At 49.4% G+C, this 14,185-nt stretch overlaps 1 protein-coding gene across 12 annotated transcripts in view; it reads right to left on the bottom strand.

Annotated features, from left to right (window-relative positions):
- The window catches only part of CYRIA (CYFIP related Rac1 interactor A), a 103,452-nt gene that overhangs the window by 59,847 nt on the left and 29,420 nt on the right, over positions 1-14,185 (bottom strand). For 6 of the 12 annotated variants that reach the window (XM_072767669.1, XM_072767674.1, XM_072767671.1 and 3 more), the window contains 2 exons: positions 1,931-1,957; positions 80-232 (listed from right to left, as the gene is read on the bottom strand). The gene's annotated coding sequence lies outside the window, so the exon portion shown is untranslated. The remainder of the gene's footprint in view (positions 1-79; positions 233-1,930; positions 1,958-14,185) is intronic. The other 6 variants (XM_072767670.1, XM_072767676.1, XM_072767673.1 and 3 more) reach the window with 1 other exon arrangement.

The raw sequence follows: 14,185 nt of genomic DNA, 5'->3' as shown, positions 1-14,185 counted from the left end.
GCAGATCACACATTCTCGCCACCAAAAACGATGATTATCACTGTGCCGTCTGCTATAACCCAAGTCAGTTGTTTCTTACCTGGAGCTCTCTCTGGTGATTCGGGTTCACCAATCCAGGCTGATGGGACAAAACAGCTGAGCAAGCTGGCCGAGGTGTGTCTGGCTCCCAAATCAGGGCTGTGCCCCCGCTAGAGTCCTGTCCTTTCGCTGTCCTTGTGTGAGTGATAATCTGCTAAAAGGGAATGCAAGTCATGTTACTTTGAGAGGCCATTTCCTGTTCTCTTCTAGAAATAACACATTTTTTAAGGAAAACACAGAGAATACCAGAATTACACATTACCAGGGCTCTAAGAAATTGGTGCAATAACCTGATAACCTTGTGTAATGCTTTTGTTTTGTAGTTGGGGAAACTGAGCCTCAGCAGCAAACAGCCTCATTCAAGGATTCAGCAACTTGGAGAAATAACATTGGAATATGTCTCTGACTCTCTGGCCTTTGGAATTTTTTAAAAAGCAGTTTCATGGTCAGGCTGACTTCTCAAACAAGTGGTCACTGACCCTGAATGGGAAGTCTGTTTTGTTTTTTGTTGTTTTTTTTTTTTTTTAAATACAATTTTTCAAAAAAGGAGGAGAGATTTTTTTCCAGATTGCTGTTCTTGTAGTTTTGACCCTGGGAGCTAAATTAGTGAAACAGTCTATCTCAGGCATGTGGTTGGGACTGTTCTATTTCTCATCAGAAAGAATATCATTATAGAATAGGGGGCCCCATGAGCACGGTAGTGGGTGGGCTTTGTTTTTCAGTGATTTGTGCCCAGCCAGTAGGTCTCTCTGTCTCTGTCTTTTCTCTCTGTCTCTGTCTCTCTCTTTCTCTCTCTCTGTCTCCGGAAAACACAGTAACAGATATGGATCCTCCTCCCAGGGGTATCATTTATTATGTGATTTTTCTGGCTACTGTATATTTGAACAGTCACTCCTCTGCACAGAAAACCAAAACCGAAAAGGGGATCTCACATTTATTAAGCAAATCAGATCTGCCAGGCACATCATCTGAGTCTTACAGATACATTTTCCTGATCTGTCCTCAAAAACTCCCCATGAGGTACCCTTAACTCCATTTTTCCAAATGTTTAGGGAACCGAGTTTCAAAGAACTAGCATGATCTGCAGAGTCATAAAGAGAATAAAGTGCAGAACCAGAAATAAACTCCCATCTAACTGCCACACTGGTGTTTTGTCCATCTAAACCAGACTTTAGTTATTTGGCCAAAACACTAGCGGTTGTCTTATTTTTCCAGTGTTTTCGCTTGAATGCAGGAGAAAGTTCTTTGGAAACTATGAATTCTCTTAAGGACATGAAGGATTATTCTTGATAGATTCTCTTTCAGACAGCGTGCTCCAAAGGCCATGCTTCCTGCTGTGCTCCCAGCAGAGGTTCCAGTGCCCCAGAGAAGCTGAGCCTGGCCCTGGCTCCCAGTGGAGAGAGAGAGAGGGCCCATCAGGAAATCATGATTATCTACGCTCTGGGCTTTGTCCCTGTTCTCAGACAACAAGGGACATGGCTGGAGAGCCCGGCTGGCGGGTGGAGAAAGAGGAAGAAAAAACAGGAAGTGAAGGGGGGGGGGAGGAGGAAGGAAGGAAATGATATGGAAAACACAGCAACTCTCAAAAGTCCTTGGCCCCATGAGAAAGTGAATTCTGAGCCCACGTTTATGGGGCTGGCCCTGCGTTTTGGGAAACCAGGTCGCGGAGGCAGAGGGGGGAAAGAGGTTTGTTTCCGATGGATTTAGGGTTGTGTTTGTAAATTCCCATCCCAGGGCACAGCCTGAAGAAAGGGTGCCCTGACACAGGGGCTGTTTCCTATAAGTTTGGGTCTAGATAGTCAAGAAGGTGAATTTCCGATGAAGGATCCTGGGGTAATATCAAATCTCTTACCTCTTGCCAGATGTGCCACAGAAGGACCTGGAAACGAGAGAGAAGATGTTGAAATAATCAGGTATTGGGGGCACTATCCCAAACCCACTGCTTTTTCTCCCAAACATCCTCAAAATTATAATCCATGGTCAGTGTATATGATAGGGACGTGATTCTCCCACTGAGGCCCGGCAAGACCCCCGCCTTCTTCCACCGCCAGGCCAAGAGGGGTAGGCCAGTAGAATGCTGAGTCTTTGCAAGACTGTGACTCTCTGGTACTTCCAGAATGTTCTCCTACTCATGTTGTCCCCTCTGCTTATTTAGAGATGCTCTCAAAAAAGTCAGGATGAAGGACTCAGTCACCTGGTTAAGTTGAACACCCACAACTACACAGAGAGCTAACCGTAATCAGAAACTCATCGTGCCTCAGTGCTAGTATCGTTAACATGTTCCAGCCTCCTGATGGGGACCAGGGCAGGTAAGGTGAAGCCCTCTGACAGGCCAGCCCAGTCTCTAACGAAACACACAATTCCCTCCCCAGAGCAGTGGTCAAAGCTTCTGGAGAGTTTTGATGACACCATCCTGGATCTGGTCCACGGACCAGCATTTAAGAAACTTATCGTTTCTGGCCCTAAGCACACTCCACCTCCTTTTAGAGTCCCTCCAGGGTCACAGAGGTCCTCCCAGGGAGTGGCTCGCACTGAGGATCTGTCCTTGATTCTGTAAATTACTCCCCCACCATCCAAACAAACACAGAACAACACAAAGTAAGCATATCTTTGAGAGGAGTCCAAGCTTTTTGAAGTGATGGCTGGTAGTTTCCTGTCTGAGTCACCCACGGGCCAGATGTCCCTCAGAAAGAACAGAGGTCAGGCAAGGAAGGACACTTACAACTCCCATCTCGGGTCCCCACAGGCAGCACGGACCGTGGCTGGAGCTGTGGCCACAGTCCCTCTGCTCCATCTGAGACCATCAGGAGTCTTCACTTCTGCACACCCGGCAGCCAACAGAACACTTTCCAATATCTCATTTTGGGTCACTTTTTAGAGGGGTGATTACCCCCATTTTGAAAATGGGCACCTGGCTGGCTCAGTGGTTTAGTGTCGGCTTTGGCTCAGATTGTGATCCCGGGGTCCTGGGATCGAATCCCACATAGGACTCCCCGAAGGGAGCCTGCTCCTTCCTCTGCCTATGTCCCTGCTTCTCTCTCTGTGTCTCTCATGAATAAATAAATAAAATCTTAAAAAAAAAAAAAAGAAAGAAAGAAAATGGGAAAGCTGAAATCAAGAGACATGAAATGACTTATCCAGGGTCACACCACAGAACTGGGACTCCAACAGGCATCTCCTGACCTCTGGTCTAGCGACCTGTGACATTTTCTCTGTCATGTGTCTCTGCCCCATTCAATGGAGGCACGGAGAGCTCAGAACAGCTGTGTGTCTTCCACTTTTGAAAGGCTCCAGAAGTGGAAGGGTAGGGTAGTGACAAACCAAAGAGAAGGCAGAGAGACGGTGAGAAGCACGGGTGAGACCCATTCCCAGCCCCAGGCTGAGCAAGTGGGGACACTAAAGCCCTCGGTGGGAGTGTGCTGCCTAGAGTCCCAGCTAACCAGCAGCAGAGCCTGGACTCTGAGTCAGGAGACCTCCCTGCAGCCTCCTTCCTGCATCAGCAAGAGCACTTGTCGACAGGAAGAAATCCAAACAGGCAGGATTTTCCATGATAAAAATAGCTCCCATTCAGCAGGTACCTACTGGGCACCAGGCCTTGTCAAGCTCAGTGACTCCTGAGACCTCCCAGCAACCACACGAGGGAGGCATGGTTCTTGCCCCCTTTTACAGATAAGGAGCCTGATGTGCTCCTCAGAGGTTCTCAGCTTTGGAGTGGGAGGGAGAGCTGAGAGATTTCAGCTCAGGCAATCTGGGTGGAGTTCCCACTCTCAACCACTAGGTAATCATCCTTTTCAGAGCAATCACATAAAAGAACAAGAAAAAAAAAAGAAAGAAAGAAAAGAAAGAAAGGGTGAGGCATGCAGAAAGGCAAATTAGTGGAAAGAGGCAAGGAATAAGGTAAGGATGCTGGGAACAGAAAACATCTTCGTTCAAGAGGCAGAGGAAGGGGGCACCTGGGTGGCTCAGTGGTTGAGCATCTGCCTTTGGCTCAGGGTGTGATCCCTGGGTCCAGGCACCAAGTTCCACATCGGGTTCCCGACAAGGAGCCTGCTTCTCCCTCTGCCTGTGTCTCTGCCTCTCTCTGTCTCATGAATAAATAAATAAAATCTTAAAAAAAAAAAAAAAAAAAAGAGGCAGAGGAAGGGAGAAAAGTCCCCAGAGAACATTGAACTCACAGCCCAACCAGGAATCTGGCTCCTGCCCCCTCTTGTGTGGCATCCCCTTCCACCCCGCCCCCCCATTCCCCCAGTCACCCAGCACCAGTAAATGGCATTCTGGCTTTGGTGTTTATTGGTGTTTATACAGCTCTGTTCACGAGAGGAGGAAATAGGCAGGGCCGAGGAGGGCCAGGAATGGGAGAGTCATGAGGGAGGGTGGAAGGGATGACGGTATCTTGGGAACCCGTTTCCCATGTCACAGAGGGATGGACCCACCAGGCAGGAAGGCAAGTGAGACTCTGCCACAAGTCCTCCCCTCGAACAGTGCACACACTCCCAGGGGCACTAGGTTCTGGGGATGCTACTTGTTTTTGGCCTCACAAGGACCTGGGGAGCAGGGCAGGACAGGGATCATCCCTCACCATGTCACAGATGGAGAGACTAAAGCCAAAATAATAATGGTCATGAGATAATAATAATAATAATAATAATAATAATAATAATAGCAGCAATGCCATATGTTGGCAGCTCATTATGTGTCAAGAAATAAGCCAGATGCTTGACGTACATTATTTCATAATGACACCACCCGTTGAGGTCTGTACGATTATTCTCAATTTACAGTCGAGATAAGCTATGTAATTTCCTCAAGGTCAAAAAGCCAGCGAGCTATGAGAAAGAATCTAAACCACTACCTATTTGACATGACTCATGATTTCACCTCGAAGCCACATGTGCCATGAGACGGTGATGTGCCTCAGCCACCGTGGTACAGTGGCACTAACCCACAACCAGCTTTAGATCTGCCGAAGCATGCGGGTACAGGTTTTTATTTAAACATATTATCCATACCAAGTGCACATACAAGGTGATGTACAATTAGGGTGACCACGTGATTTATCAGCCAAACCCAGATCCTTCTGAGAGTGAAAAGGGGGATATTAATGATGCCTCTGGGACAACAGACATAAAGCAGGACTGTCCCAGGCACACAAGACATATGGTCCACCCGAATACACTCCCGAGCCCCGTGGGGCTGGTTATTTTTACGGCTAGTTGTGCTGGACTCTCCTGGGTGACCCCCTGCTTTCTAACCCACGCAAATGCCCCTCTGCAACCATTCACTCTCCTTTGCTCAGCAGAATGCCTTCTCAATCTGCTGGGCTCGTAGGCCTTACATATAAAACAGGCTGATGTAACCCAATTATAAAGCAGTCATGCTACGATTCAAGAAGCAAGGCGTGACGAGTTTTAGCAATCTATTTTAAAAGGACCGTTGGGTTCCTTGTGCCCTCCCACCCAGAACCTGAATGTGCAGCTGTTCTGATAACCAGCTAGTCCCCCAAATGGGAGGGCTCAGTGGCTCTCCTCTCCAGGGCAGCCTAAGGCAGCTGGATGGACAACCAGTGTGGGAGCAGCCACCCAGACTCACTGGAGAAACTGAGGTCCAGGGACAGGGTGCAAGAGCCTCTTCCTCAGGGGCAGCATTGCTAGGACAAGCCTGCCTTTCTCCATGGCCAGCAGGCACTGACCCTGCCCCGGGAGGTGCCGAGCGGGAGCCTTTGGCCAGGGATCTGGCCCGAGGAGGAAGGAGGCAGTGCTTGCGGCCTGCTTTTAAATTTCACTCTTTCCCGAAGAATCTGCCTGCTTAGGAATCAGGCCAAGAGGAAAAAGAACCTGCTGCTCTTTCAAAATGAGGCACTGAGTCTTGAATCAGACTCCTACATCAATGCAGGTAAAGGGAAACATTAATGAGAGACAACAGGCCTTAGTGGGTTCTCTGAAGAGGCTGTTTCGGGCATTCGTTTAATCAAGGAACATCACAGCGTTCGGAGGCCAGTGATTTCTGACAGTTCTAGAGAAGCTCACTGGGCTCAGGAAGTCTACCCATACCTGAAGGGGCTCTTGAGGCACCAGCCGCAGGCCTCATCCTACAGTAGCTCGCACAACAACACCTGTTACCTGCTTCTTGTAGGAGCTTCTGCATGTGGTGCTGTTTGATGAATAAGTGAGAGCCTTCTTTCTGAATCAGGTCACATTCACAGGTTGTGGGGGTTAGGGCATGAACTTTTGGGGGGGAGCACCAGTAAACCCACTCCTGCCATCAGTATTATCATTACTAGGATCAATATGATTGTTAATGCCATTTAGGGGATCCCTGAGTTCTAGAGAAGGGGAGGGACTCATCTAATGCCGCCAAGCAGGTAGGTAGGTGGGAAAAGCCAGGACTGGACACAGTTCTCCAGACTGATTCTGGTTTCCTGCATTTTGGCATGTAGCCTCTTGTGCTGGGAACCCAACCTGGGAACAGCCCAGAGTCCAGATGGTGATGGCCCAGAGTGTCTGGGCTCAGGCAATCCCAGACGGTCAGGGGTCAATGAGCGGATGTTGGTGGGGGAACAAATGCATGGCACTGCTCTGTGCCGTGCACCCCCTATGTGCCAGGGGCCGTGTGGCACATCGCATGGCCCTCCTGGACATGGCCAGACTCCCCCCAGCCTCATCACGCAGATAATGACCGGGAGAGCAATGCCAAGAGGCTGAGGGAGCAGCCGAGGCTGGTGATGGTGAGCAGGGGCAGGCCATACCTCAGAGCCCAGGTTCAACGTCTAACACTGCGCACTACAGCTCACAGCTGGTTTTCTTGACATAAGGCACGAAGGCCAAAGCCAGGGGCAGGCAGTTGCAGAACAGGACAGGGGCCCAGGCCTCTACTACCGAGCTCACATCTGTTCCATGTCCCGGGGTCGTGGCTTAACACCTGCGTGACATCTCTGCCACACCCAAAATGCCATAAGGTAAGTGCCCCCATGTGGATGGTGGGAGGACACAGCTTAACTGGCTGGACTCCCCAGAAGGAGGGCACTGGGTGGGATGAGCCCTGGGTGTTACACTATGGGTTGGCAAATTGAATTGAAATAAAATATTAGAAAATGAAAACTCTGCCCAGTTTTTCAAGAAGTTCCCATCTCACTCTCTGAAATCCACTCCCTCAGCGACTCCCTCCTCTTTGAGAAGGTATTTTACAGTGTTGGTCAACCAGAGGTCCTCCTCTGGGGTGGGCGGTGGTGGGGGGGTGGGGACACAGTTTTGAAACTGAAAGGAGCCAGTGTCTTCTCCCTGACAACCCTGAGCGTCAGTATAATTAAATCCCACACAACAGGGGCACCTGGGTGGCTCAGTGGATGGGCGTCTGCCTTTGGCTCAGGTCGTGATCCCAGGGTCCTGAGATCGAGTCCTGCATCAGGGTCCCCGCATGCAGCCTGCTTCTCCCTCTGCCTGTGTCTCTGCCTCTGCCTCTGTGTCTCTCGCGAATCAATAAATAAAAACCTTAAAAAATAAAAATAAAAAATAAATCCCAGACAACAGGGGAACGTTCATCTCCCCTCCTCCTTTCCTGGGCTGCACCCATAGGATTGTTGCCTTTCCGGAGGGAAAGAGGCACAACATAGCAGGTCTGAGGCATCAGCAGCTGACAGCTGCCTTGTCTCCACAGGCAGGGAGCAGTAAGACGGAGACAAACATTCCAGCCTGTAGAGGCCGTGCCCGGCCGTCACCAGGAACACAAGCCGGGAGGATGCCTTGATGTAGCAGGAACGCTTTACAGAGGTCAAGGAAACCTAGGTCTGCTCCCAACTTGGCCGTGGCTGGGCTGTGTGACCTTTGCTTAGTCACTTCTTATCTCTGATCTTCAGATGGAAAGTCTATTAAATGCAGATCTCGCAGCAATATACACCAGCAGCCTCTCTGGGCCACTTTGAAGATCAAATGAGCTTCCTCTTCTGAAGTATCAAAGGGACTTTATGTTCATGTTTTCTTTCTGCCACTGGACAGGGAGTTGGTTAAGAGGAGGGGCACGTCTTACTTATCTTTATAGGGTAGTTATAGCTATTGTGAACTAGCCCAAGGTCCCGCACAAGTGGCGAGTACTGATGGCTGGATTTGTAAACTTTGGCTTCCTTGAAGGCTCAGTGTGGCTGGGGAAGAATGGAAGAGGGAGCGGAGACGGTAGGAAAAGAGACAGGTGTCAAGCTGTGAAGGGCTTTACCCGCACTGGCGCTTCCCGGGATTCTGACAGCGAGCTAGTACATCAAACGCTTTTGTAAGTGTTAGTGGGAGGATGGAGCTGTGGCAAGAGCCCAGGGTCTTGAGTCCATCAGTTGTGAACTAGAACTTCTTTGCACCTTACCGCACCCCCACCCCATCCATTTCAGGGTTGTTAGGGTTGCCCAACATTAAAAGTGACCAATGCTGCACTTGGCCCCTATGTGAACTTTAGCAAATATAACTGCTCCTAAATCAGTGGGCAAAGCTGACCTACACGATGAGAGTAGTGACTCTCATCTCAAATGACTGCTATGAAGTTCAAGGCCAGGGCTGCCCAGGAGGAGGAAACTAAGAAATGGTGCCATGGCCAGATTGCACTGAGCCCAGTGTGAAAGCCAATCTGGCTGGAGTCATTTGCTGTCCAAGACTGTGGCGTGCTCTAGCATCCTGTGCCAACATCTGCAGCACTCATGCTCCCAAAGCCACACGAGTCTCCCACGGCCAACGTCATCCGAGTGTCACAAACCACTTGTGAGCTTCCCACCAGCCCCTGGCCTACAACAGGGGGCACTTTTTAGGCAGCTTATGTTGGGTGTTTTAATAGAGACGGCACCTATGCCATGGGACCAGAGGGTTGAGAAGCTGGTGGACTGGGCTCCAGTCTCTGCTTTGACCCCAAATCTCAAAGGCACTGGGCAAGTCATTCACCGCCACCTGCATAATGAAGAGGTCCTTGGAACTCGGGAAAGCCCATCAATGGATCCCATCAATGGACTAAGAGCCTAACCTAGGATATGCACTGCCATTCGTGAAAGTGAGCTTCTCACCAGGCAGGCCTCTCCTAGAATGCCATGCAAATGGATCCCCTCCTGTAGAATGGCCAGATCCAAACCCAACAGGGATACGCCGAGGTCTAGAAGGTGTCTGCTTTCTGTCCTTGTCCTACCAATGGGAGACAGGGTGACGTGGGGTATCATTTCCCTTCTGAGCCTGTTTACTCACATGAGCCTCAGAGCTTATGTTCCCTAGCTCGTGCCACTTCCCAGCAAACTCAGCTTCCTGACATTTCACCAGAAGCCCAAATCTCATTTACCTCGGGTGCTGCAAGGCTCGCTGGCCTTCCTTCGCTTTGTGGACAGGGACAGACACATTTTCTCGAAACTGGCACGTGAGAAAACGGGGCATTTCCATCCTCCTTAGCAGGGGTAGAGACTCAGAGTCAACACCGGGAGGAATGATTGAGGACATACCTGTGACAGCTGGGAGGCGGCTTATCTCGGGGGACAGTGGTCACCCTGGCCTAGGCAGACAAATACCGGGGACTGCACTCATACAACAGCACAGCTGCTCCCTTCCTGGGCCCCTGCTGCAAGGCGAATCAGGAGTCATATGTCAGCATTCAGCGTGGCGTTCATCCTCAGGACTCAGAGGGACTGTGCCTTCCCCCGCAGTGGGTGCACCCCCTCATCAGGGTCCCAGGCACCCCATATCTCACCGAGGCAAAACAGCAAGTGACACCAACAGACAGGAGAATGCCTGCAATCCAAGCTCCTTGGAAGCTGACCACAAGAAAATGCACTTTCCCTGTGAGGCCCACCCCCTTCGAACAGAATCCACTTTCCGAAGCCTAGCATTCAAGTTGCTCCGTCAACAAGTCCTTTGCATAAATTCTCAGTTTAAGCCCAATGTGATTTACTGCAGTTTCATGTTTTCTTGCCCTGTGCTGCAGCCTTAGACTTATACCTCCATACATCTCCATCCTTCTAAATCAGCAGCGGCCTCACCTCCTCCAGGAAGTCTTCTCGGATACTCTTCTGATCTCTCCTTTCTCTGAACTCTTGTAACATTTTCTGTCTATGCCACTCAGCCTTCATGCTTGTGGGTTGCTTCATCACTTTTTGACTGGACTGTTGAACCGCCCCCTAACTGGCTTCATCCTGCCTGGACTCCAGCCCTGTGCTCTGCAGAGAGAACTTTCTAAAGCACACTTCCGATGACGTGTCTTCTCTTCAAGCACTTCCCACCGCCTTCAGGATAAAATCCAAATGCCACATCATGCTCCCACCCTTCCCGTGGGGCTACCCACATTCTAGTCACACTGAACTACTTCCCAAGGTTATGTAATGAGGTGGTACCAGAGTTGGGACAAGAACCCAGGTCTTTTGATAACCAGCTGAGGGTTCTTCCCACAGTGCAGCTCCCCCCCCCCCCCCCCCCGGGTCTAAGGCTGGACCAAAGAGAAGGAGATACAGCACTGACCCATGGCCAAAGTGAAAAAGCCAAGTCCTTAGGCCTGATGAGCTTATACTACTATAACAACCAGCCAATCCTTCAGGCAACTGAGTGGGTGAGCACACCCCTGAGGCTCCAGGCATAAGCTAGTTCTCCTTTCACAGGTGTGGAAACTGAGGCTTATGGAAGTCAAAGTTCATATCTGGCCTAAAACTCCAGCTAAGATCCTACTTCCACCTTCCGTAATGGTTAAGTCCAATAACCCTGTGGTCATCACTACCTTGTGCCTCTGGGTACCTTGCACTCAGTATGACTGATGCTGACCAACAGCCCTTAGACCTTGCTCAGGACTTGATTCTATCCAGGTGCTCCTACTGATGAGCTCCATGAGGTTTCTGCTCTAAGACCACAGCTGTCTTGCTCCTGCAGCCCCTTAGGTGAAAAGATTGTGAAACCAAATGTTGATTTATCAGGAGAGGGAGAAAATTTTACTCTAACTGTTCTGTACTTATCCAAAGAGGTGATCGAAGGCTTCACCAGGCTACTGCTTCCCCATGGCATCTCCCAGTATATCTATTGATGTGGAAGTGGGAATGGGGTGGAAGCACATGGTCCAAAAGAGAGCAAGGGCCCAGTGGCATCCTAAAGCCAGAAGGCACCAGCCAACCAGAGCCAATTATATCTGTCTTCTCCCAACTTCTGGTTCAGGGATGTCTTTCGAGAAGAAACCAGCCATGATGGGAATGAATACTTGAACCATGAAATTGGCAACCACGCCTAATCAGGTTTGTTTTTCCTGGAGAATCAGTTATTAAACATTTACCAGCACACCATTAAATGGATCCATAAGAAGGACGCTGGGTTGGGATGACAGGAGGCTTAAATTATAACTTTAGCTCTTTCCCAGACTCACTGATAGGCAAGTCTTCCCTTCCTGGCCCTCAATTACTTTAGCTATAAAAGGAGAGCAACAAAATCCTTACGTATAACTACGTACACAAAGACAAGGGACATAAGGGTATCTTGGTAAATGTAAAGTCTGCGGACGTATTTGGCTGTCACAACTGGAGTGTGTGTGGTGCTACCGGCATCCAGTGTAGAAGCCTGGGATGCTGCTAAACGTCCCACAGAGCATCGGAGAGTCTCCCACAATAATGACTTAATTTGCCCAAAATGTCAGTAGTGCTGAAGTTGAAAAGCCCCGACGTAAGATATCCAAACACAGTGGCCCATTCAAGTTCCCTAAACACAGTGGCATCCAAGGAGAAAAATTAAGGGGACCTGGGTCAGTCTGCAGGAACCCTAGACAGCCGATGGGTGCGGAACATTGCGAGGCAGGCCACAGCGAGAGAAGACGAGAACAAGACATGGTGCCAGGCACACAGTACATGCTCACTCATGGTTTGTGGGAAAAGCACATGGCTCTGAAACCAGGATGTGCTCTTTCCAGAAAGCTCACACTCCAGTGTGCACAACCGCCCCCCTCCGCAAGGTGATGCCAGGTGGGAGAATGTAACTTATACAATTTCACCTCCTCTGGGAGGGAAATGGTGTCCAGTTCCAGCCCTGGAGACTCCGGTTAGACAAATAATCACCAGTCTGGCAATCGCAGGAGCAGCAGCAGCAGCAGCGGTCAGAAGAGCAACTTGATTAAAGTCGCTTCCTAATAGGAGTTGAAACATCTTGAAAGGTGAGGTTTTCAGGCCTCCTCTGGGGAGGCAATTGTTAAAAACACACAGCAGGCAGCCTTGCCTTCCCCACCTTCAGAAACCACTTTTTTAAGACAATCCTTTTATTCTTTGTACCACGTGGGATGGCAAATGCATTTAGCACAGGCCACCCGAGGCGGAAAGAGCGTTGGGGAAGAACTACTCCAGGCCTACGGTGGCCGCAACCCAAGCAGCCCGGGTGGCATGTCAGCTGTCCCCAGGCCTTGGGGACCAACGCTTAGCCACGAGCCCCTCCTGGAAGTCCCCCGACTCCCTGTCCCAGGCCTGAGACAGGCGGCGGATCTCTCAGGGCCTCGGTGGCAGGACAGAGGACCTCCCTCCGTGCCTCCCCGATGATCTGCATCTGACCACAAACCATCCGACTCACAGAGCCCTTTAATTAAAAGCCCAAGGGTTTCGAGCTAATTCTAGTGGTGGCAGGACCCAGCGGCGTCCCAGGCACCAGAGCTGCGAGCAGAATAATGAGGGTAATTTGGCCCTTCCTGGTCTGTGAATGACAACTCACTCAACTATAAATTAGACTCACAGGATGCCAGAGCTGGAGGCCACCTGGGCAACTGTCTGGCGTCCCCCTGGGCCTTGTGGCCCAGGAGCCCGGGGCCCAGGGACGAGGTGGGCCGCCCCAGGTTCGCTGCCGTTTCGTCCTGACTTTCATTTAGATGCCTTATTTTATTTTATTTTTTTCCCCAAGTGCCCAGAAACTGCTCTTGTTCGGATCTCTGCACTGAACTCTGAGGCTGCTTGGAGCTGAGGAACATGCTGGTTACAATCCAGACACAATTCACAGATGGGAGAACAGCTTCAGGGAAAGAAATTTCAAAACCACTTACTGAGAACCAGCTCTGCCCTTGGCTGAGCAAGGCCCTTTCCACCCCTCATCTCTCGTTCATTTCTCACATCCACACCCTGGCAACACGGGTCTCATTAGGCCCACAATGGACATAAGGCAACCCCGCCTAAGAGAAATAAGAGCCCAGACAAGCTAGTGGTCTATTATTATTATTATTCTGATGCTTATGCCTTCAATAGATTCTTTCTTTTTTTTTTTTTTTTTTTTTTTTTTTTTTTACTTTAAAGTTGTAATCCCTAAAGCAACAATATGAGGCCTTACTTCTTCAGCAATGATAAGAATCATTTTGGTATATTTTTAATCATCTGATTCATTGGATTGGAAACTGGACTTTTTCATACTACTAATGCTCAATATTTTTGAATATCCTTTATATACCAAATACTTTATAAAATAATCTCGTTATTGGGGATCCCTGGGTGGCGCAGCGGTTTAGCACCTGCCTTTGGCCCAGGGCATGGTCCTGGAGACCCAGGATCGAATCCCGCGTCGGGCTCCCGGTGCATGGAGCCTGCTTCTTTTTTTTTTTTTTTTTTTTTTTTTTATTTTTTTTTTATTTTTTATTTTTTTTTTTATGGAGCCTGCTTCTCCCTCTGCCTGTGTCTCTGCCTCTCTCTCTCTCTCTGTGACTATCATAAATAAATAAAAATTAAAAAAAAATTAAAAAAAAAATCTCGTTATTAAAAAATAGCTTCATACGACACTCGCCCTCATTTTACTGAGACAGATATGAAGGCTCAGAGCCTTTAGTGATCACACGGATCACCCATTAATGAAAAAAGTGGGATTCTTTTTAGCAGATCTTTTTTTTTTTTTTTAAGATTTTATTTATTCATGAGAGACACAGAGAGAGAAAGAGAGAGAGAGGCAGAGACACAGGCAGAGCGAGAAGCAGGCTCCATGCAAGGAGCCTGACATGGGACTCGATCCCAGGTCTCCAGGATCAGGCCCTGGGCTAGAGGTGGCGCTAAACCACTGAGCCACCCAGGCTGCCCTTGAAGTGGGATTCTCATACAGGACTGTCTGAACCCTGTATTCCTATCCTAACGGCCTACTTCTCCCCCAGTGACTTTATTGACTCAGTGCCAGGC

Source organism: Vulpes vulpes, chromosome 8, assembly GCF_048418805.1.
Source record: "Vulpes vulpes isolate BD-2025 chromosome 8, VulVul3, whole genome shotgun sequence".
Taxonomy (NCBI): domain Eukaryota; kingdom Metazoa; phylum Chordata; class Mammalia; order Carnivora; family Canidae; genus Vulpes; species Vulpes vulpes.
The sequence above is the reverse complement of the archived record's forward strand: the minus strand, read 5'-3'. Positions and strand labels throughout refer to the sequence as shown.